The 22,918-nt window shown below is 37.1% G+C and overlaps 1 protein-coding gene across 1 annotated transcript in view; it reads right to left on the minus strand.

The window, feature by feature from the left end:
* The window catches only part of gabrb2b (gamma-aminobutyric acid type A receptor subunit beta2b), a 147,539-nt gene that overhangs the window by 48,414 nt on the left and 76,207 nt on the right, over nt 1-22,918 (minus strand). The window lies entirely within an intron of this gene.

Below are 22,918 nucleotides of genomic sequence, written 5' to 3' on the forward strand. Positions count from 1 at the left end.
AGATGTTCCCAATAAGATAAGATAAGATAAGATGAGATAAGATAATTTATTTATCCCACCATGGGGAAATCTTACATTTGGCAGCAGTAAGTTAAAAAAAATAACGTGTAAGGAAGTCAGGCTGAAAATAGACAAGTGTGAAACATGAAATATTAAGAGAAAAAAACAAACAACACTGCTATTTATATAAATTAGGGCTGTCAAAATTAACGCGTTAATGTAGATTAATCCATCATTATGATTAATTTGATTAAAAATTTAAATGCAATTGAATGGGCCGTTGATCCGGTAGTGACAGGCAGCAGAACCAACTGATAAAGATGGAAGACACTAAAAAGCACATTGGCCGTCTGGATGGAAATATGAGGACAAACAAAACCAAGACAGAACAGTTGTTTGAAGTTGTTTTATTGAAACTGTTGAAGGTGTTTAATAAACACGTTAAGCGCATACATATTACCTTCTTTTTTGAGTCTGTTTGCTCATACAAAATGAAACGTGATTAATATAGATTAAAAATGAATATTTAATTGTGGTTAATTGAAAATTAATCTACAGCAACCCTGTGATTAATCTGATTAAAAATTGTAATCATTTGACAGCACTAATAGAAATATGTATATACATTTAGTTTTGCATAATATAAACATATTTACAGTATAGAGGCACAAATAGAGTCTAACAGAGGCATATTGGACTTCCATTCCTTGGGGTTCAGTCCATGTGAACTCACCAGAGCCCCAGTGACTGACGATCTACGATTTACTTCGAACTTTCACAAAATTATGCTATTACCCCTTTCACCCTTGTGTCTGCATTAGATTTTTAAGGCATTGCTTTGAAAAGCCTGTAAATGGTAAATGGAATGCACTTATATAGCGCTTTTTTCCACACCTTCATGGTGCCCAAAGTGCTTTAGAAAGCCTCACATTCACCCATTCACACAAAAACCAATGGGTGGCTGGTTTTACTGTCAACATGAACGGTACAGTAAATGATGCTACATTCAATAAGCCATTACTTTTGCTCTATTCATGATAAATGCTTGATAGATCCAGGAGTTCTTCTAAGGTACATGATGTCTTTTGACTTCTGTAAAAGAAGACTGATAGTTACATATTTTCTGAAAACTGTGAAAAAAACAAAAAAATGTTTGTGCTTCAGTGTAATTTGGCCCAATGGATCTCCACATGGAAGGAAATTAGGTGTTTCAGTGTTTGTTTTTTTCTCATAGTAAGAAACTTTATACAAGAAATAAAATTTTCAGATTCATGAGACATTAAAAAATGAAAAGAAAAACTCCCTTCACACCTACATTTCAAATGTATATTGCTTATGTATGGCAAGGTCGATGGCATCTCTGCATTAATATTTGCACAGAACAACTGAATGAAGTCTAATACAAGTAGGTATATTGTTCTTTCACTTCTTCTGTTATCAATGTCACCCTCAATAAAAGTGGATATTAAAATGTGTCAATGCAACAGGAGCAAAGCAGAGTATTGTGTTTGCTCATGCCTGCAGGTCTGGCTTTGAAACTTTTTCAGCATAGTGAAGGAGCAGAGGTGGTTTTATATATATATATATGTATATATATATATATATATATATATATATATATATATATATATATATATATATATATATATATATATATATATATCTTTGTCTTGGTTTTTTTGTCCTCATATTTCCATCCAGAGGACCAACATGCTGTTTAGTCTCTTCCATCTTTATTTATTGGTTGGTTCTGCTGCTTGTCACTACCGGATCAACTACCCAATTAGTGCAGGCACGACGGTAACTCTACTTGGACAAACTGCCCCAAATGTGTAGCACAAGACGTTCAGAGTCATTCTGCGTTGCAGATGGGTTAATTGCATTAAAATTTGTAATCAGATTAATCATAATGACGGATGAATCCGCTTTAATGTGTTAATTTTAACATTAATAATAATTTATATATATATATATATATACACACACACACACACACACACACACACACACACACACACACACACACATATATATATATATATATATATATATATATATATATTTTATTTTTTTTATTTTATTTTATTTTATTTTTTTTTAATTTTATTTTATTTATTTATTTTTTTTATTTTATTTTATTTTTTTCTTATTTTGCTTATCTTATATTTTGTATTTATGTTATAGTAGAGAGACAACAACTGTCGGCTTCCTTGTGTGTTTACTCTCCGATTCTAATTCTGATTCTTAACTAATCCCACATCTCTCCCAAAAGCATAGGTTTGGCATTTGTAAGGCTTTTGTGAGTAGAATAAAGGTTTTTGGTACAGTTGTCCATAACACCCTCTATGGATTTGACTGACAGTGCTTTGCTTTGTGATCATTGTTACTGGTTTTGAAAAGTTGTATGAATAAAGAAAAACAGAATAATAAAAGAGGCCGTGGGAGGTTTAGTGCGTGCCTCCTCTTAGAATCAGCTTGATGTGTTGTAAATATTCTCCAACCCCAAAGTGTCAGATGAGAGAGAAGAGTGGGGTGCTGGCATGATGCGAGCACACAAAATATAGTATGATGTAATTTATCGTGAGGTGCCGATCTTTAAGATAATGAAATTATCTCCCTTCTGCATCTCCAGGCGGCAATGAAGTTTAATGACTTTAGCATTCATACACATAAATAAGCCTCTCCAAACATTGTGTAAATCAGGGGAGTTGTTTTTACTGTGCAGTGAAATGGGCAACTGACACTTTGGTATTCATCTCATCCAGACATTGTGCATTAACAAAAGAGTTATTGTTCAGTTAAAAAGCTTCATCTGCCGAGTACTTTAAATGACTAATGCAAAATATATTGTCCCATAGCAGGAAAAGTGGGATTCGGCCTTCATCTTTAGCACCTGAGAAGCTGCAAATCACCTGCCTCTATGGAGCATGTTCAAGGAAAAGATCAATAAGTGTATAGATTATTATCTCAATTTCAACTCTGGCCTTAACCCATAAAAATTCATACCTTTACTGGTGACCAAAGCATCTACTGATCTAAAATATTTGATACCTGTCGATCCACAAATCCTATCAATACATGTAAATAATTTGTGTAAAATGCAGTTTGTCATCTTTTCATGGTCATCAGATATGACACATTTGGACGTTCAGAGGCTCCGTAGTGAATGTGGAAACACTGTCATCTTCTACAACAGTGATTCACCAGTAAAACCCATGGAGTTTGATAAACAACAGTGAATGGACATGCTTGGTTTATGTTCAGTTATTGATATATTTGCTGAAAAAGTCACTTTTTCTTCAGTTTTCTCTCTTGAGATATAATCAGTGCTGTAGTCCAGGGTATACAGAGTATACCTACTTATTTTTCAGTCATCATTGTGTTTACCCACTTTGAAATCCCCCTGATGCGCACCATTCAGTCCTATCCGAGCCAATTACCCATTTTTCCCCTAGGATGGTGAAGCCATGGCCCGCCCTACTCTGCCTCTAATTGGCTAGTACTCACTGCCTTCACTAATTAGATTGGTTAACTTTAGGCATGAGGACTGATGAGCCAATCAGAGGCAGTAGGTTAACTTTATGAAAGGCATCCTATGTTTGCCTTATGTTGAATATATTTACATTCATGCAGCTGCTTGTGTGACCAGTAATACCTACAAACTGCTTCTGATCAAGTCATGATAATTTTATAATAGTGAGCAAATACTACTGATGGATTTTGGGGTAAACTAAACACAGTAGTCTAATATGTCACTGTTTCTAAAACGACATTTTTCTGGACTACTTAAAAAAAAAAAAAAAAAAAAGGGGGGGGGGGTGGGTGGGGGGTTGAGAGTATACCCACTTCTTCAGGGACCACTACACCACTGGATATAATAACCTTTGAATTAATTCTGAGTTTTCATGAAGATCTAAATTAAATGTACAACATTAAATATTGAAAAATACATGATTTACTGTGAAAAATGCTAAATACAGAGAATAATATTATAATAAATGGTGAGAAATCACTTGATGAAGGTTAAATAGAGAGAAAAGTGTGTTTAGGAACTGCCACAAAAGTAGCACTGAGTCTTTAAGGGTGAGGAGTGATCTGTATATACAACTACACTATGCATCACAAACAGTAATCACAGTAAAGATCCTATTTCAGTCCTGTTAGTTCCAGAGAACTTAAGAATTTCTTGATTCATGTACTGTTTCTTTAATAATTGATTATTTCTATTTGAGGCCAATTTTGTTTTTCTGTTTTGATAAATAAATACATAAAAATATTTTGTGAACTGACCTCACATTTAATGAATTCAACATGGATTTCCAAGTGTGCTGAAATCCAACTCTAAAAGCCTTATACAATTAAATGTCAAAGCCATTGAAACAAATTACTCTTTCAGACAGCATTATGTTCTCAGGGTAAACAGGAAAAGCACACCAAACATTGGACGGCCTGATTACTCTACTACATTAGTTGAATCTAACAGAGATTTGTAAAAACAAACCTCCCTCTGGGACGATAATGTCTACCTATTTGTGTACATTAGCTAAATCTGAGGATGTAAATAAGTCTGTGTTTGTAAGAGGTATAGCCATGTTTATGGACCATGTCTCGAACAAAACAGAGGAAGGCAAATTATTTTGCTTTCAGTCTGTCTTCATTACTTAGGAGCTATATCAATACTGCGTTCCAGGCAACCTGTAACTAGTGTTATTCCAACCTTCTACCGGTGAAAATGCCCTGGAATGGCAGTCAAACCTGTGACATCCCACCCGTGAACTTGTACTAGATCTATGTACCTCCATTTCTGAGCTCTGACGTCATGTAGCCTGTGAAACAACAATGGCGGCCCCCATGGATGCGGTGTTTATGCCAAATTGTTAATTAAAACAAGGTATTTCTCTAACATTATTTATCCGCAAATGTTCTGCATAATCAGCGGCGCCTCTAGCGTTAGTTAGTTTTCAGTCCATTGAGTGCAAGAATAAATTAATACCAAATATGTATCCAGAAATATACAAATAACATAAAAGGTACAACAGCTTCTCTTGCCTCTGCGTTTTTACTCCTGTGTTTCCCTCCCTGAACATAAGCCCTGTACGCTCCACCATGCTGGTTTGTTTACATCTAGCTACCACAATTCCTTGCGCTCAGGCAGTTTGGCGTGACTTGCCTGGAACGTTACAGTCATGAGTCGTGGTTTAAAGTCGTCATTTACGGGCTCAAAAACCTGCCTGGAAGAACATATCAACCTGGATTTTCACATGGAAGCAAAATCGATGAGGTCTTTGATGCATTAAAAAAATCAGGGTAACGTGTCATCTTAAATGGACAGAAATTGGAACTTAGGCTTTTTTTTTTTTTTTTTTACTTTTTCATGATTGTTTGTGCCCGGTAAAATATAGTAGAGAAACAACCGTGGCAAAAAGGATACAATCTGCTTTTTTCTCTTTTATCTTTTTGTATAAATTCACTATAACCTTCCAATCATTATCAAAAGATGTGCAGAGATCTGGATAATAAGGTATAAATACCAGCAGGTAACCATGAGTCAATAGATAAGGGTACGTTGTCTATCAGACTTTGTAACGGGAACACAAGGACCAGGCTGTGAGTAATAGGTTGCCTTTCTTTCCCTGACTCTGGTGTTGTGTGAGAACTTGAGTCCCACTGAGGGAGTTGCCACAGAGCAGCACAGCATGGTGGGTAATCGTCTAGGCACACCTGACAACACAGATAAATTTGTGCCAGAGGAGAGGCTCATCTTGAGTCCAGTCCTGTGTGTTACACAGCAGAGATAATCAGCTGTGTGTGTGTCTCTGCGCCCCTCTCACTCTCTGCTGTCTTCATACTCTCTCTCTTCAATTATTCACAATAACATCCACTGCCAGTCTTTCACAATTTGCATTTTCTAGCTATCATAACCGCATACAACAAAATTGCCCCATCATGACGTCTGTGTCTTTTAACATCTAAATCTTTTATGGACTTGCATACGGGACAACATAAAATAATGATACAGTTTGTGCAGAAATCATTGAAATGATGATGCAGAAATGGTACAATAAGAGATGGAGGCTCTGTCCACAGTATAATACTTTTTAGTTTTAATGCGTCTACATTACCTTCCACACTACTCCAGCATTTTGACATACCGAAAATGGAGCGCGCCATGGAAACACAGCTATCCCTGTTTTAGTTTAGAAACTCTGGGGCCACACTGTGTAGAAGGACAAACAAGCCAATATATGGGACAAAAAATAAATAAAATTAAAACAAAATCCAAATATGTTTAAAACTGTAATGTTAAAACTATCTATCTATCTATCTATCTATCTATCTATCTATCTATCTATCTATCTATCTATCTATCTATCTATCTATCTATCTATCTATCTATCTATCTATCTATCTATCTATCTATCTATCTATCTATCTATCTATCTATCTATCTATCTACACACACTCCATCAGCATTAACATCCCTCAATGCAGTGTTATCCTTCTAACAACAAACAAGAAAAAGCAAACACAGCCCAGTAACTGCTGGTCAGTAGTATAACACATGTCAGTAGAGCTGAGATTGGCCGGTTACCATGGTTACACGGCCCTGACTGGGAAGGAAGGCATTTAGGAAGTGACATGTATTCAGATCCTGAGCAGAGCATCTACAAAGATGCATTTAACAGTGAATTTACACAAAATGATGGTTGAACATTGGTATAGTGTTTGTAGTACATGAGCTGGGATTTGAGATGGACCCCAGCTGTTTATTCAACACAGATACGGAATAATAAGTGATTCTTTCCTCGGCGTCTTTGTTAGTAGCTTTTACTACTAACTACGTTCACAGCAGGCGATTATATGTCCAGCGTTATTATCACCTACCCCCCTCATACGGAATGCATTTCAAGCATAATACAATGTTTGGAGATTATCTCTGAAAGTTTACAAAAGCGCTTGTGTAGGTGGAATCTTTTTTCATTCTAAATCGCTGTTGCAAAATGAAAATGCATTAGTATAGCAGAGAAATACGTGCTTAGAACAAAAAAATCTGAATAAACGCATTTAGTTATAGTAATGCATTTGTAGAATATTATATTTTTAAAATCAGTGGTTACTTAAAAGGTTTACTTTTTGCATTTGTGTATTATTCACTCAGAAATGTAACAGACAATATATATTAAACCAATCAGAAAAGTGTATTGTCAGTCAGTGGTTTAATGGGAAAATTGCTTGTTAAGTTGATTTCTTAATTTATTGTGTCACTTCAGTTTTCATTAATAATAATAATAATAATAATAATAATAATAATAATAATAATAAACTTTATTTGTATAGCACCTTTCATACAGAAATTGTAGCCCAAAGTGCTTCACATTGATTGAAAAAAAATACAATATTAAAATACATTTAGATTTGATTAGAAATACAATAAAATAAAAATAAATATAAAAACAGCGCACATTAAAATATTTGATTATGCATAGAATTTTTGAAGTGCAAGAAATAAGATGAAATGTGAGAGAAATACAATAAAATAAAAATAAAAGCAGCGCACATTAAAATATTTGATTATACATAGAATTTTTGAAGTGCAAGAAATAAGATGAAATTTGAAATACAGTAAAATAAAAAATAAAAACAGAAATACAATAAAATAAAATAAAAATGAAAAAAAACGCACATTCCTGGTTCCTGAATTGTGACATTAATTCCATGCTGTAGAAAACAAACAATACAAGTTCCACAATTGGTGTTTGTGTGAAGTATTATGTAATTTCTGTGTGTGTCTTGTCTTGTTCGTCTAGCATACTGTACTGTCAGTGTGTAGATATTTTAATTGTGAACAACAGATGAAAACAATCTTCGGTACGATGCATCAAACATTCATTTATTTTAAGTAACCCTGCCAGCACTGCTCTAAATCATCTACCGTAGGTAAATCAAGCAACCAGGCTCCACAGGCGCATATGGTGGACAGGTGGGACCACACCTACAGACTTCAAAACAATCTGTGTGAAATACATTTCTAGGTCAGCAAATAAATGAGTATTACATCAGTGGTGGAAAACATGTATTGCATATATCTTTTGTATTAATGATAATGATAAACTTTATTTCGATCATAAATAGAAATAATATATAAAGATGAACAAAAGGCAAAAATAAATTGCAAATTTAAACAGAATGCTCCAAATGAAGAAAAAAAAAGTCACACAATGTACAGATATTTCATCGTGGCTATTTAACAACACTTTATGTCTGAAGTAGAGTAGGAAGAAGCCAACGTTATATGAGTGAATGAATGAATGAATGTTTTTAATATTGTGTCTTGCATAAAAAACATGCCCAGCCCTTACATGGGCTCATAAGACACCAAAAATACAAACCAAAAATCAAACACCAGACAATAGGCACAATAGATATGAACAAAACAAAATACTGACCTATTTAAACAAACACATCTGCCGCTTTTTCCAGAATTTACAAACAAATAATGCTAATTTATATACATTAGAACTAAACAACCATTTCATCTTGTCATCATCAGTGCTCCAGAACATATCAGGATTTTGGATACACATATCATCAAACAAAGGGGCTCTCAGTTCATCATATAGAGGACGATACAAAAGAAAATGTGATTCATTTTCCACTTCCCCCAAATCGCACAGTCCACAAAGTCTGTTTTCTTCTGGGGTATGGGTGAATATCCCAGTTTCTAAGGCCAAGGGAAGGATTCCTGTTCGCAACTGAGCAATTAGGGACCTTTGGTTCCTGGTGAAATTTGTGCTGACATAAAACTCTGTTTTATATGTATTTTTTAGTTGAATGTATGTCTGCAGCTTCGGTTTAGTCAGGATCCCATTCATCCATTTTTCGTTAAAAGCAGACATTAGGTTAGTTCTGATCTTATTAATGCTACATGAAAGGTTGTTGTGAAATACAGGGTGGGGAAGCAAAATTTACAATGAACATTTAGTTGTTTTTTCTCAGCAGGCACTACATCAATTGTTTTGAAACCAAACATATATTGATGTCATAATCATACCTAACACTATTATCCATACCTTTTCAGAAACTTTTGCCCATATGAGTAATCAGGAAAGCAAACGTCAAAGAGTGTGTGATTTGCTGAATGCACTCGTCACACCAAAGGAGATTTCAAAAATAGTTGGAGTGTCCATAAAGACTGTTTAGAATGTAAAGAAGAGAATGACTATGAGCAAAACTATTACGAGAAAGTCTGGAAGATACTATTAAAGAAGAATGGGAGAAGTTGTCACCTGAATATTTGAGGAACACTTGCGCAAGTTTCAGGAAGCGTGTGAAGGCAGTTATTGAGAAAGAAGGAGGACACATAGAATAAAAACATTTTCTATTATGTCAATTTTCTTGTGGCAAATGAATTCTCATAACTTTCAATAAACTAATTGGTCACACACTGTCTTTCAATCCCTGCCTCAAAATATTGTAAATTTTGCTTCCCCACCCTGTACATATTGAAATTGTGCTTCTGCAAAGACAGCTCTGACCTCTGCCGCCCAAGGAGACCTTGTCTTACTCCAGCCAAATGCTTTTGTGATTATTCGATTATCTGGCATTTTAATAATTCAATTCCATAATCTAACCATTTCACATTTTCTTTGAGTTGCACCAGGAACCCAACCCATGTCACCCTGCGCTGCCAAAACTGGGACAAACTTATTGCTTGTTTATAAGTCATTTAAAATTGCCCTACCCCAATTTTACATGACTTATAACAAAGAATAATTTCAGTTGGTTTCTGTCATTTAAGGTAATGCAACACATGAATACACATATGACTATGAAAGCAGAAGAGTAAATGAAAGCGGAGATATGGAAAAAGAAAAAAAAAAGGTGAGAGAAAGTTAAAGGTCTAAGCTATCAAAAGAGAGTTGACAATCATAACAGTGCTTTTTAATACCAATAAAGCTGTTCAGAAGGAAGAGCTCTGGCATTGAAATACTGTTTCATATTACACACCTCAGGGGTTTTCAGCCCCAGAGTGAGACAGGAAGGCTGTTTGAGTCTAAGAGGTTGAGATAGATTCTTCTTTTCTTTCTCTCTTGTCCCCTGTCTTTGTCAGCGTTTATTTCTGTCTGATGGATTTGCTGCTAGTGATGGGGCTCCGTGACTTCCAAGTGTTTAACCAAGGAGTAAATTGCCGGTTACTTTCTGGGCAACTTTCTGATCTCTACGTCAAGATGGAGTCAGCGGTGTAGAACTGAGAGATACAGCCCCCCCCCCCCCCCCCCAGTCTTTGAAAAGACTGTGAGGGGAAAAAGGTGTTAGACGTTTGTGCTGCTGACAATCTGAGAATGTGTGTCTAAGTACTGCAGTAGCATTTCCGCGGCCAGTATACTTGTACGCTCCTCAGTTGCTTGGTTACTGCCTGAAGATGCTGCCAACCGCACCAACTGAGCCCCCATATGTTGCATCACCTGCAGTGACCCTCCATATTTACCAGACCGTGCTCCAAGACTCCGTTCCTGAAAGGATCAAACTCGTGGGGTCAAATCCAGGCCAAGTAGCCTTAAGGGTTTCCAGCAGTCATTGGATTTCACGCCAAGTAAACAGGGTGGATGGTTGGTCACACACTCGAGATTGTGCATATTTTGGCCAAATCAGGTTATCAAAAGGTCTTGCACTCAATTTATTTTGTAGATCAATGTCTTATCTGTTTAACTTTACTCAGCCACTGGCTCTCCCGATGGGGCCAGCCTTAGTGACATCATGTCTTTCATACACATTTTGCTGATAACGCTGAAAACACCTCCACCCAACTTTTAAGACTTTTCTCATTTTTTTTACTGAATCTGAACACATCTACCACTGCCTGCAGACTTTTATGAGTTATTGGATATTTATGGTAATGACAGCTTTCAGAGAGCGCTTGTCTTCATGGCCAGCTGCTCCCCACCCACAGCCTACCAAGAAAACATAGGGAGTGGGACAGCCATGCCAAACCACTTGGATACCATTAGAGAAGCTTCATACATACTAGAAAATTCTGCCGTTAAAGCTGTTAGTGTTTGAAGGCCAAATATTAAGCCATAACACTATGTTGTCACTATAAATTCAATTCAGATGATGCATTTTGCTGTACAGTAACATTTCTTAGGGTGACGTGCAGTTGGATATTTAAAGGTGATGACCATAAGTGACAAAAACCCTAATAAAAAAGGGAAGGAGGACCAAAAGACAGACAAAAAGGCAGGCAGGAGAAGTTCAAATGAATCCACTGGGCTAAATATCCACAACTTATAAGCAAGTTAGGTGGGTAGAAAACCAAGGCAAGGGAAATAATGGCTTGTACTTAACTGAGGACACAAAAATGACTGGCCCTTTGTTGCATGTCATTCAAAACCCCCCAGAAATGATAAATCTAAAAGGCTATTTTATATGACATTATTAAATGTATTTCTATCAATATGTTTTTGTACATTTTGAGCTCTTACATTAGGAAATGTTTAAGAAAAGCGAAGAAGAAGAAGAAGAAGAAGAAGAAGAAGAAGGAGGAGGAGGAGAAGGAGGAGGAGGAGGAGTAGTTTCTGGTCATTTTCTTATTACTCCGCCCCCGCAGGGGAGGCAAGGGGTATTGTTTTTGGTTTGGTTTCTTTAGCAGCAAAACTATTGGTTAACTTCATACCAAACTGGGTTTATAGATTGCCAGTGACCCAGAATAAATGTCATTACATTTTGGGAACAGTAGCTCAAAGTGAATTTTTTTATGAATTTTAAAAATATTCCCATTTACTTACATTTACTTAGTTAGGCTTATTTCTCTAAACCAGTTGAAGGTGGCACACCTGATCTGCATATATTTCTCTGTTTTACAATTGAAAGTTTAGCGTGATCATTATGCAGAATCACAGCTCCAGATTTTTATCGCAACTGTCACAATTATTATTTTTTGTTTTATTATTTACTTTACCTACATGCCTTTAATTTATTACCTTTATGAAGGATTTTATGGCATATGGTGGCGCTGCTTTCAAGGTGCAGCTCATACGACAGACACATCATCTGTGCCTGCGAATGGAGAAGCCAAACACATCTCACTCTTTCTTCTTGGTTTAATGCAGCCTTTGAGGTATGTTTATTTATTTGTGTTTGGATTGTATTCAGATTCTTTTCCATATTGTTTTATTTAAGATTACAGTCTTTGCCAATTTGTGTTTTTCATGGTTTATGAATAACCCAGTAGCTGGAAGTTACATGCATCTACTTCATACAACGAGGGAACTATACATGTAGGACAGTCAACAGCAGACGTTTACCACATCTTTACAGGCAATATAATCCACATGAAATAGTGATATTTCTTATTTGAAGATAGATTTGTGTTTATCATAAGTTTTGTTGTGAAAACAGACTAATCTGCATGTAAAATACAGGCTCACAGAATATGGTCAGTATTGTTTGCCTTTTAACCACAAAAATGAATCCCTGCATGGAATAGCAGCTTGGAAGCACAAACATTAAATGTGTGAATATTCATCAAGTGTTTGTACTTTTTTTTTTTTTTTCTGTTTGGCCTTCCGCTATTATCAGCATCTATAGAATTTTAGCATCCAATTACATTTCCAATAAACAGCCTAAATGAAAAGACTGTGCTCCTCCACAGTGCATTTCATTGCATGTGTGCACCGATAATTTGGCCACTGTTTCCTTATTAAAAGTAAGCACAATGTAGTTCTGTGAAAGTACAATGCACAGAATCAGCATTACTGAAGGTCATACAGAAGAAGGTACGACAACAGACTCTTAACTACATACATTCAAGCATATAAAGAATTTTGTCATAATGGGGGGGGGGGGGGGTACATTCTGTTTATGATTAACAAGTTACCAATTCTTGTCTGGTTACACACATTTAGATGTACCAACTGCTAATGATGCATTTGTTCTAATTAACAGTATGTTCCAACAGCATGCATTCATTTTGCTGACAGGCAGAGCGGCCATCTTGGATTTTGCTGTGGGATCAATGAAGTTTTCCCAACTTTCCCAGGAGTAAATCCAGCCTCAGGGAGCCTTCGAGTGGAAAATTCCAACACGGTACTTGGACGTTCTGACTTCCCTATCAAATGGGACACACCATTAAACCCAATGGCAACTGCTCTACCAGAGGTGAGGACTGAGGCCAATTAAAGTAGAACGTATGGATAGTCACCAGAAAACCTCAGCTTCAGTTGAATTCCATTAAGAAAAAAAAAACTATACCTTTTTTTTTCTGGGAATCATTATAGTTTCAGTTGCTGTAAATTGGTCCTCTAGTAATTGAAATGGGGGTGAATTTGTACATTCTTGCTTTGTTAATAAGACCTCAAAGCTAATAGAAGAAACTTGTGAGAGGTTTAAGAAAGTGACTAAAGCAGTGGTTCCCAACCGTTTTTGGCTCGTGACCTCATTTCAACATGACAAATTTTTGATGACCCCAGATATTCAAAACTGAGACATTTTTCTCTCGGAGATGTCTTAGCGGGGCCAATCTCTGTTCGGTCCAGTTTTCTGACTGCAACTGTGTCTGTGCAGGTTGAAGCGTAGTAACGCATGTGATCACATGATCGGGTTAATTAAGATATGCGCTCTCTGATATTATATCCTGCATTTTATTTGAACTTGATTTTTATTAGGAGAAGTGTGTGGTGTTTTAATTATAATGAAATATATACTGGATCACAACCCGGTGGTGCAGTGGATAGCACTTGTGCCTCACAGCAAGAAGGTCCTGGGTTCAATTCCAGCACCAATTGATGGGGGTGGGACCTTTCTGTGTGGAGTTTGCGTGTTCTCCCCATGTCTGCGTGGGTTCTCCCTGGGTACTCCAGCTTCCTCCCACCATCCAAACACATGCACTGATAGGTTAATCTATATTGCCCATAGGTGTGAGTGTGAGAGTGGTTGTTTGTGTCTGTATGTCAGCCCTGTGATGAACTGGTGACATGTCCAGGGTGTACCACGCCTTCACCCATAAATAGCTGGGATAGGCTCCAGCAACCCCCGTGACCCTAGTGAGGATAAAGCGGGTTCAGATAATGAATGAATACATTGAATCACTAAAAATCATTTTTATTAGTATTTTTTTTAATCAATTACTAGCAATTTCAGGCGACCCCATTTGAATTCCAGGCAACCCCACATGGGGTTGCAACCCCAAGGTTGAAAACCACTGGACTAAAGTAATGCACAGATACTCTGACAAGCCAAAAATGCAATGTTGACATGCACCTTAGAATGAAGGCAGTATTGTATAATAACTTACTGTCATAAAATTGGTAGGATGCTAACTAGGCCAGATGACATGCTAATTAGTGGTCCGGAAGGATTACTCCAAACTGGCTCTGATTCTAAATACTAGGTAATGTAGCCCCTCACTTTGAGTTACATATTCTACTACTGAAACGATTCATGATGCGATGTTTATCGCTTAACTCTTATTATCTTTGACCCTTACTTGGGCTTTTGAACATAAAAAAATCACATTTTTTTTTATTTATAGATACCCTCAGTTTGACTGAGCATAGGAATTATCAGTTGCATAATCCCTTTTGTTATTCTTTGGCATGTAGATTTACAACTCATTGCTTCAGTGGCCCAATTTCATCACCGGGACCATTAAAGTTTCACATAATCTAATCTAATTTACTGCCATAATAAATCAAATGACTGTATAAATTATATCAGGCTTTCAGCGGACGGCAAAAGGCTGTGTCTGCAAGTGCCGTGTGGATTTGTGTTCGCTCATGAACGAGCGCAAGATCCTATGACCCAATTTAGGATTTGTAAAAATCTGGTCATCCTACTTACATGATATTGAGTGTCAAGGGTGATGGATTTCTTCTCTCAGTTTCGATCTAATCCAACTTCATCCGAAGTAATATTTTGTGTCGACTTTGTGTCACAACCTCTGCTGCACATGGGAAAGCCTCCAACCCATTTTCCGAGTGATTATGAATATTACATTTGCATATTGGATTGACTGGTTGGATTGATACATGCTGGAGGTTATCTGTTTTAACTCAAATGACCTGACAAGAGAATGATTTGCAATATTTGAGCACGTTTTCCACCATAATCCTCGTCCTTTAAAATCTGCCCTTGCCTCACTGGGTTTCTTGTACCTATGACCATATTAAAAGCGAACGCTTTAACAAAGGAATCCAGCCACTGTGTTATTTAAAGTAATGGCAGAATGCTGTAGATCCAGTTGTCACACCAATGTCCAGAGGGAAGGCACGTTTTCAAGTCTCTAAGATCTGTCACTGACTTTATTTAACCCATAAAGACCCAAACAGCCACTGGTGACACAAACCATCTACTGATCTAAACTGTTTAATACATGTTGATCCATTAATCCTATCAATATATGTAAATAATTGGTGTTAAATACAGTTTGTCATCTTTTTATGGTCATCAGACATGACCCATTTGGAAGTTCAGAGGCTCTGTAGTGAACATGGAAACACCATCATCTTCTACAACATTGATTCACCAGTAAAACCCATGGAGTTGGATCAATGACAGTGGATGGAGACACTTCATTTATGTTCAGTGAGTGATAGATTTTGCTTTGAAAGTAACTTTTTCTTCAGTTTTCTCTGTTTTGGATTTAATAACCCTCAATTTTAATCTGAGTTTTTATGAACATCTGTATGATCAGTGAATTAAATACAAGAAAATACCAGGTTTTCACTAAAAAAAAGGAAAACACAGAAGATAATATTACAATTAATAGTCATAAATCACTTGAGAAAGGTTAAATATAGAAATAAAATAATTTGGGGACTATCGCAAAAGCAGCACTAGGTCTTTATGGGTTAATTCATTTATTTCTGCTATAGACTTTTCAGCTTCCATTCCTCAGTGAAAAACCCCAAAATTAAAAATGTCAAATAAAAATAAACCCTGCTTGGCTAAAGAGGTTTGTTTACACTTTAGACACAATGATTTGTAAAGCTGCATGTTCGCTCTCTTAAGCAGCTAAGCAAAAGGAATGGAGAAACCCACATGACTTAACTGGACTGCAGGTTTGACAGGAACTTTCACATTCTCATTAGTGAGTTTCTCATTGAACCTGAAGGCCAGAAAATGTACCAGTGCAAGTGGAAAAAGAGTCAGATTAACTTTAACATTTGAAATGCCAGGGAAAATTGGACTCCATGTTTTAGTAATGAACACATTTAAAGACTCAATTTTCATGCCTTTTTTTGACTGAAAGGTTTTCAAATGATTAGAAATTATAAAAGTCACGGAAATATACAGCAGTAACTTTTCCTAGAAACCTCAAGCCCTGAGCTGTTGTTGTTTTTGGAAACTCTAATGTAAGTGATTGTTGTTGAGACGAAGAGATTAGGATTTCAGAGTAAGCATCATTTGATTTTGGGCTACACTTATTTTCTCTCGTTAATACTCTTTCTGTTGTTTAGGCCTCATTTTTCTGCATCCCAGTGATTTGACTACTCGTGACTACTTTTTCTATATTAAATATTAGCACAAAATTCACAGACAAAAGCCTTATTCGCATGGGACTAGTACTACCTGTGGACTTCTGGTGATCTGTAGTAATTGTAGAGGTCGTCTGAGATTTTAATCCTTTGTGAATCAACCATGTCTGTAATTTGTGCAGTAAAAATTACCCTGCAAATGACCTTTTCTATTCCATTACACACAGATATCCTGTTATAACATTAGTCCAGTGCAAATTGACATCTGTGTAATTTGGAGTCATTCACTTCCTATTTCCTGGTTGAGGACTATGGAGCCTGCACTGGTGGCGATAAATAAAGTTTTAAAAGTGTTTTGGGTGGAAATTCAGGAGGTTCATGTCACAATATAAGTTGGATATTAACTGAAAGAGCAAACATATATCATCTCAAAAGATGAGACATGATATGCATGTCTGTGTAAGGCGAGCCAACCATCGACATCACAGCTGATGAACAACATCAGTAAATTTGAGTAAAAACTGTGTGTTTTTAAGTGCATGAAACGCAGATGTGGAGGGTCAATTTCCACGTTTTAATTTATGTTTGTGCTATGTTAAAAATCCCAGAGAAACCGGTGGAGTTTCATTGTGCACTTTGTACACCAATGCCCATAAAGTTGGAATAAAATATTTTTACCTGTTTCCATGAAATGATTGTGACAATGTGATTTGTTCTCCATAGATAACATGTAACTGTGACTCAGTATGTGACCACTGCACCAGGTCAAAAGTGATTACTGTTGTTAGAAATAACATTGTATAACAACTAAGGATGGGTACCTTTCACATTTAAACCGATATACAGGGTGTATAAAAAAAAAAAACAAAAAACCAAAAACTATACATTTTGAAAAATTACCCCCAGTTCTGCATTTGAAATTTTTTTGAATTTCTTTTATGGACGTTGGTAGGTACACACGGTTAACACTAACCCTAACTTGACCTGTCTTCAGTGACATTTTCAGGCCTTAACAAGTTGAATTAACTTTGAAAGGCAGGTAAAGAAATGAAATTGACTCAGTTGCCAAAGTGTTAATGCTGTAACCTGGCAATTTTGTGGAAAACAAGATGGATGCCCATTGTCCCCTCCCATGGGCTTTGATTGGATTTAAATCCCACTGCTACTTTGCACAAACCAGTTTTAACTTGGATTGCACAATTTGCCCCTGCTCACTCATGCATGAAAACCTGGGTCTGTAAATTTGGACAAATATCCACCAATCAGGGGCGACACGGTGGTGCAGTGGTTAGCACTCGTGCCTCACAGCAAGAAGGTCCTGGGTTTGATTCCAACACCATTCGATGGGGGGTGGGACCTTTCTGTGTGGAGTTTGCATGTTCTCCCTGTGTCTGCGTGGGTTCTCTCCGGGTACTCCGGCTTCCTCCCACCATCCAAAGACATGCGCTAACAGGTTAATTGGTTAATCTAAATTGCCCATAGGTGTGAATGTGAGAGTGACTGTTTGTCTCTATATGTTCAGCCCTGTGATGAACTGGAGACTTGTCCAGGGTGTACCCCGCCTTTGCCCCTATGTAGCTGGGATAGGCTCCAAGCGACCCCCGTGACCCTAGTGAGGATAAAGCGGGCTCAGAAAAATGAATGAATCTACCAATCCCCTACCTACCGACGTCCATAAAAGAAAATTCCAAAAATTATCAAATGCGGAACTTGGGGTAATTTTTTAAAGTGTATAGTTTTTTTTTATACACACTGCAGTACTGATACTCAGTTCCTGGGAACCAGTACCAGTATACAACGGTATATTCGGTGTGTGTGAGGGAGGGCAAATAACTTAAAAATAAATATAACATATGTAAGGCTTTTCAAACTAAAGTATTACAAACTAAACCAAATCACTCCCTCGTGAACTGTACTGCACATGTTCGGCAGTTCTTTTTCAGGAATACCAACATATCTACTTTTTCTGGCAAGAGCCAAGCCTCCTCCACACTGACTTTTTTTTTTTTTTTTGATGCTGCTGCAGGTGCAGTGACGGTGCCTGGTGCAGGAGTCATAGCCTGCGCTCCTTTGGGCCTTTCCAATATTATACATTCCTCAGCCTTCAGGTGTTTATTATATTTGACTAAGTGTTTCCTCAGGTTTGAGGTGTTGCCGTGGTTGGGTTTACATTTAACATTTCAGATATTGCAGCGAGCACAGTCTGCATCAAGTTTAGCAAAGTGGAGCCACACCCTTGAATGCTTTCTATCCACCATGTTTGCTCTTATGATCAAGCCGCCTCTGACGTAATCACACTCTCGTGCATCCAATGCCGTTGTCGCATCAGGCAGACACTCCTCCTCTCTCTCCCCTACACAAGCAACATGATGATGCGTTCAAGTACCAAAATCTGGTACCGTTTGACTTTATGTGAAACAGTACTTGGTAATACTGACCAAATTTGGTTGGTACCAATAAAAGTATGAAATTTGGTACCCATCCCTAATAATAACAATAAATGTTCCTTCCTTCCTTCCTTCCTTCTGTTAATACTGATTTTAATGCTTAATGCTGACCATAAGTTTTCTTTTCTTGGCTCCTCACAACTGTTAGTTTGCAAGACACCTGTGTCCTTCAAAACATGAATGTTTCTCTCAGTCAGCTTCTCAATTCAGCATATTGTAAGCTACTTTATCTCTAAAAATAGCACAACGTACAGTTTGACCTTTTAGCCCATAGCAGAGCATGAGCTCTCTCAGTTCAGGAATTCAACAAAGAGTTACTTTCCAAACTTCCCAGAATGACTCCAAGGTCTTACATTCTGTCCTGTGTCCATCTGACGTTCTTTCTTTTACTTAGCAACAGTATCATGTCATATTTTATATTAACCAATCCCATGTAAGCTTAGCACAGCCTCTATAAGTTAGACTGATTTTCTGTATTAGGTAGAACTGACTCTTGAGAGAGGGCGAAGCTTTGTCTGTCAGTTTTCCCATTTGTGCACAAATAAACGGATTGCCTGATTGAAGCAAATCCATTCTCCACGAAGTCTTTGTTGTTTTCCAACCATTACACTTCCTTCCTTCCTTCCTTCCTTCCTTCCTTCATTCATTCATGCTAGTCTTATGTGAGTAGGGCTACACATAGGAAATTAGTAGTGTAGTTTTATTTCGAGCACATAGAATCATCAGACAACAAAGAACCATGCAACATGGTCAAACAATTTTTTTCTGCGCTTGAAAAGCAGTGGGAAGAAGTACAATTTATTGACTCCCACCCCGTTTTACAAACTAAAAATTAAATTAAATCCACTTCCTTTGCTTTGTTAACACACTTTTTTTTCTGTATATTTTTACAATAACACAAACCATTCACATACACTTTTTTGGTCACCTCACATACAATCAGATTTGCATAATCAACCGTTTTTAATATAAACTACAATATTTATATGCGCTTTAAATATTTACTACAGATACAATGATCAATAATTGTAGTATCTTCTTATCATGAAAAATTAACAAATAAATTGACAAATGACATGGTCATATGTTAGGCTTTTGAATACAAAAGACAGAGAACAGAGGTGAAGTGTGATTGACAGGCTACAAACCTGTGATTTGATTCAGACGTCCATCTTCTTCTTTCTACTCATCCTAAAACTACCACCTTCAACAAATCTATCCAATATTTTTGCCTTTGTTACCAGTGAAATCCATGCCTCTACTTGACCCCACTCATCACGTCAGAGCTGTTTCTTTCTTTCTTTGACACTCCTTTACTGACCACAGAGGCAGTAAAAAAGAAATAACGTAACCCTGAAACCTGAAGACATTATTACCCAGTGTAGACATCACTGACAGAGGAGACCAAAGAGAGCAATATCGTCAAGATTCCTTTCTGATCCTATCTTTAAAATCTCTCTCTCTATCTCCCAGGCTCACTGTCTTCCTCCCTCGATTTAATTTCTCCCTCCCTCAGCAGTGCTCATGTGCTGCCAGAACGGCCGTTGAGATGTTATGCTTTTCAATAACTTTTTATAGAGTTTGGGCATTAGAGGCCTATTTGCAAAATGAACTGATGAGACATCAGTGGTGTGAGAAGTGAGTTGTCATCATTTTAACTTTGAGAGGTTAAAAGTAACTCAATGGAATGGTCAATCAATTTGTATAGTGCATTAGAGGTTGATGTGTTTATGGCAACTGGAACCAAGAGTGACATGTGATATAAGCATAAAATATGGATTACTTCTTATTCAAAGTATAAACCAAAGTGTCCTGTTTTGTAAAAAAAAAAAAAAAAAAAAAAAAAAAAAAAAAAAAAAAAATATATATATATATATATATATATATATATATATATATATATATATATATATATCATACCATTCTTTGATTTCAATAACCTTGGTGGATTCAGATTTCATTAGTGGTTCCTGTGTCAGTTACGGATTGGAATCAAGAACTGTTTCCAGCTGAGAACCAGGTCTAAATTAAACTCCGGATCAGAGTAGCACACCTCCAACTTTATAATTCCCTTTTATGGTATATTTTTGTGACCATTGTCTTATGGCTCTATATCAGTGGTTCTTAACCTTGTTGGAGGTACTGAACCCCACCAGTTTCATATGTGCATTCACCGAACCCTTCTTTATTAAAAAATAAAATATGATTTTTCAAGACACAATTCAAGACACAGGTATATGTTTTACTGGTGCACAAAATAAACCGTGCATTAACATCAAACAGGGCGTGTCATCACGAATCATATGTAGGCCGTCAGGTCAACCCGGTTTTCATTTCAATTCGCTCCGAACTTTCCGAACCACATACTTTTGACATAAAAAAGAGATAATTCCATGTAGTGTATCCAAAAAAAGTTCTCATTATACTCCTTCAGTATTTTTGTGATTGTTGTTTTATTTCGGCTTTAGCGTAATACGATTTCTCCATCCGCGACGGTGCGTCGGTCGTCACATGATTGTAACTGACCAGTGCGGTGACCGAAAAATGTAAACAAACACTACACATGGCTGCCTCCGTGGTTAACAGGAAGTAGCAAAAGTCATAATAACGATGTGGAAAATACTCAAATAATTCATCGACAGACGAGTGGAAGAGATTATAAACACTTCCGGATTGTGTTGTAGTGCTATAAGCAACAACAATACACCACGTATATTGGATGTCAACCAGAGAAAGAGTCTCCGAAGCCGTTTGTTTACATACACGGACCTAGCCTGACACACACCTGGCTAATGAGTTGAGTGTGTGTCTTGACCTCCGCCGAACCCCTGAGACTGACTCACCGAACCCCTAGGGTTCAATCGAACCCAGGTTAAGAACCACTGCTCTATATGAATATTATACAAGGGCATCACCTCCTCCTCATGTCTGAAGCATCAATGTTTACAACTTCAATGAGAGGATGAAGCAGAATGATCCTTCTGGTTATGAAAAGAGAAATGAAAATACCGGGAACAGCAGTCTTAAACGTGTGTTCCCTCCTGTCCGGGGTTGATGCCAGCTGATAACAGTATTGTTGTTTGCTAGTTGTTTCCAGGAGTGTATTCTGTGACTTTGTGTTTGACAACATTAGGAGACAAAGGCAATTATTTATTATGCTTAAAGCTTCAGTTGTTGACACTTTTTTTGGCGCCTTTAGACAATAAATCCATGATTACCTTTCAACATACTGTAATTCAAGACGTTTGACAGGAAATGACACTTATGCATTTTAGCTCTATTCTACCCCCTGATGGAGACTTTGGCCACTTTTAAGTGTTTTCTGAGATGTAGGGTTGTCAGCTATTATTACAGATCACCTGATGTGACTCTTCAATTTATTTTGCTTTTGTATGATTTACTCTTACCACAGAAGTTTAGAGATTTGCTTCACTTTTTCATACTGTAAAACAACATCCAGTTTATGTTGATTTGAACCAAGAGGAAAGAGCTGCAGGTGCAAGATGTTCATTTTCTTATTCTTGTGTTTTTTTTTCCATTGATTTTGAATCATGCAGCTTTAAAAGAAAGCAAAAAAAAAAAAAAAAAAAAAAAATTAAATAACAACGATCAACAGTTTTTATAATCTGTGAATGGAAAAGTTCATGCGCGCCTGCAGACCTTAATTCTGAGGTATGCTCGGATCGCATGGACTGGGGGGCGGGGGGGGGGGGGTACCTCATAACAAGTACACGCAGACCATATGGCCGTAAAACTGAAAGTGAAACTTAAGACGCTTTACTAATTCCTCTAACAATCGTAAGACGGGGGGTTAATAAATCATATCGTAAGATCGAGGGTGTGTGTGTGTGAATAGAACGGGGGGATGATATGTAAGATTGGGGGGAGGGAGTTCTCCATAAGTACTGTCACGTGCCTCTCTCTGTCTCTCAAATTTCACTCCGTTTTCGGATGTACAGACGTACACCTGCAGACGCCAATGGAAGTTAACCACAT

Source organism: Sphaeramia orbicularis, chromosome 14 (genome assembly GCF_902148855.1).
Source record: "Sphaeramia orbicularis chromosome 14, fSphaOr1.1, whole genome shotgun sequence".
Taxonomy (NCBI): domain Eukaryota; kingdom Metazoa; phylum Chordata; class Actinopteri; order Kurtiformes; family Apogonidae; genus Sphaeramia; species Sphaeramia orbicularis.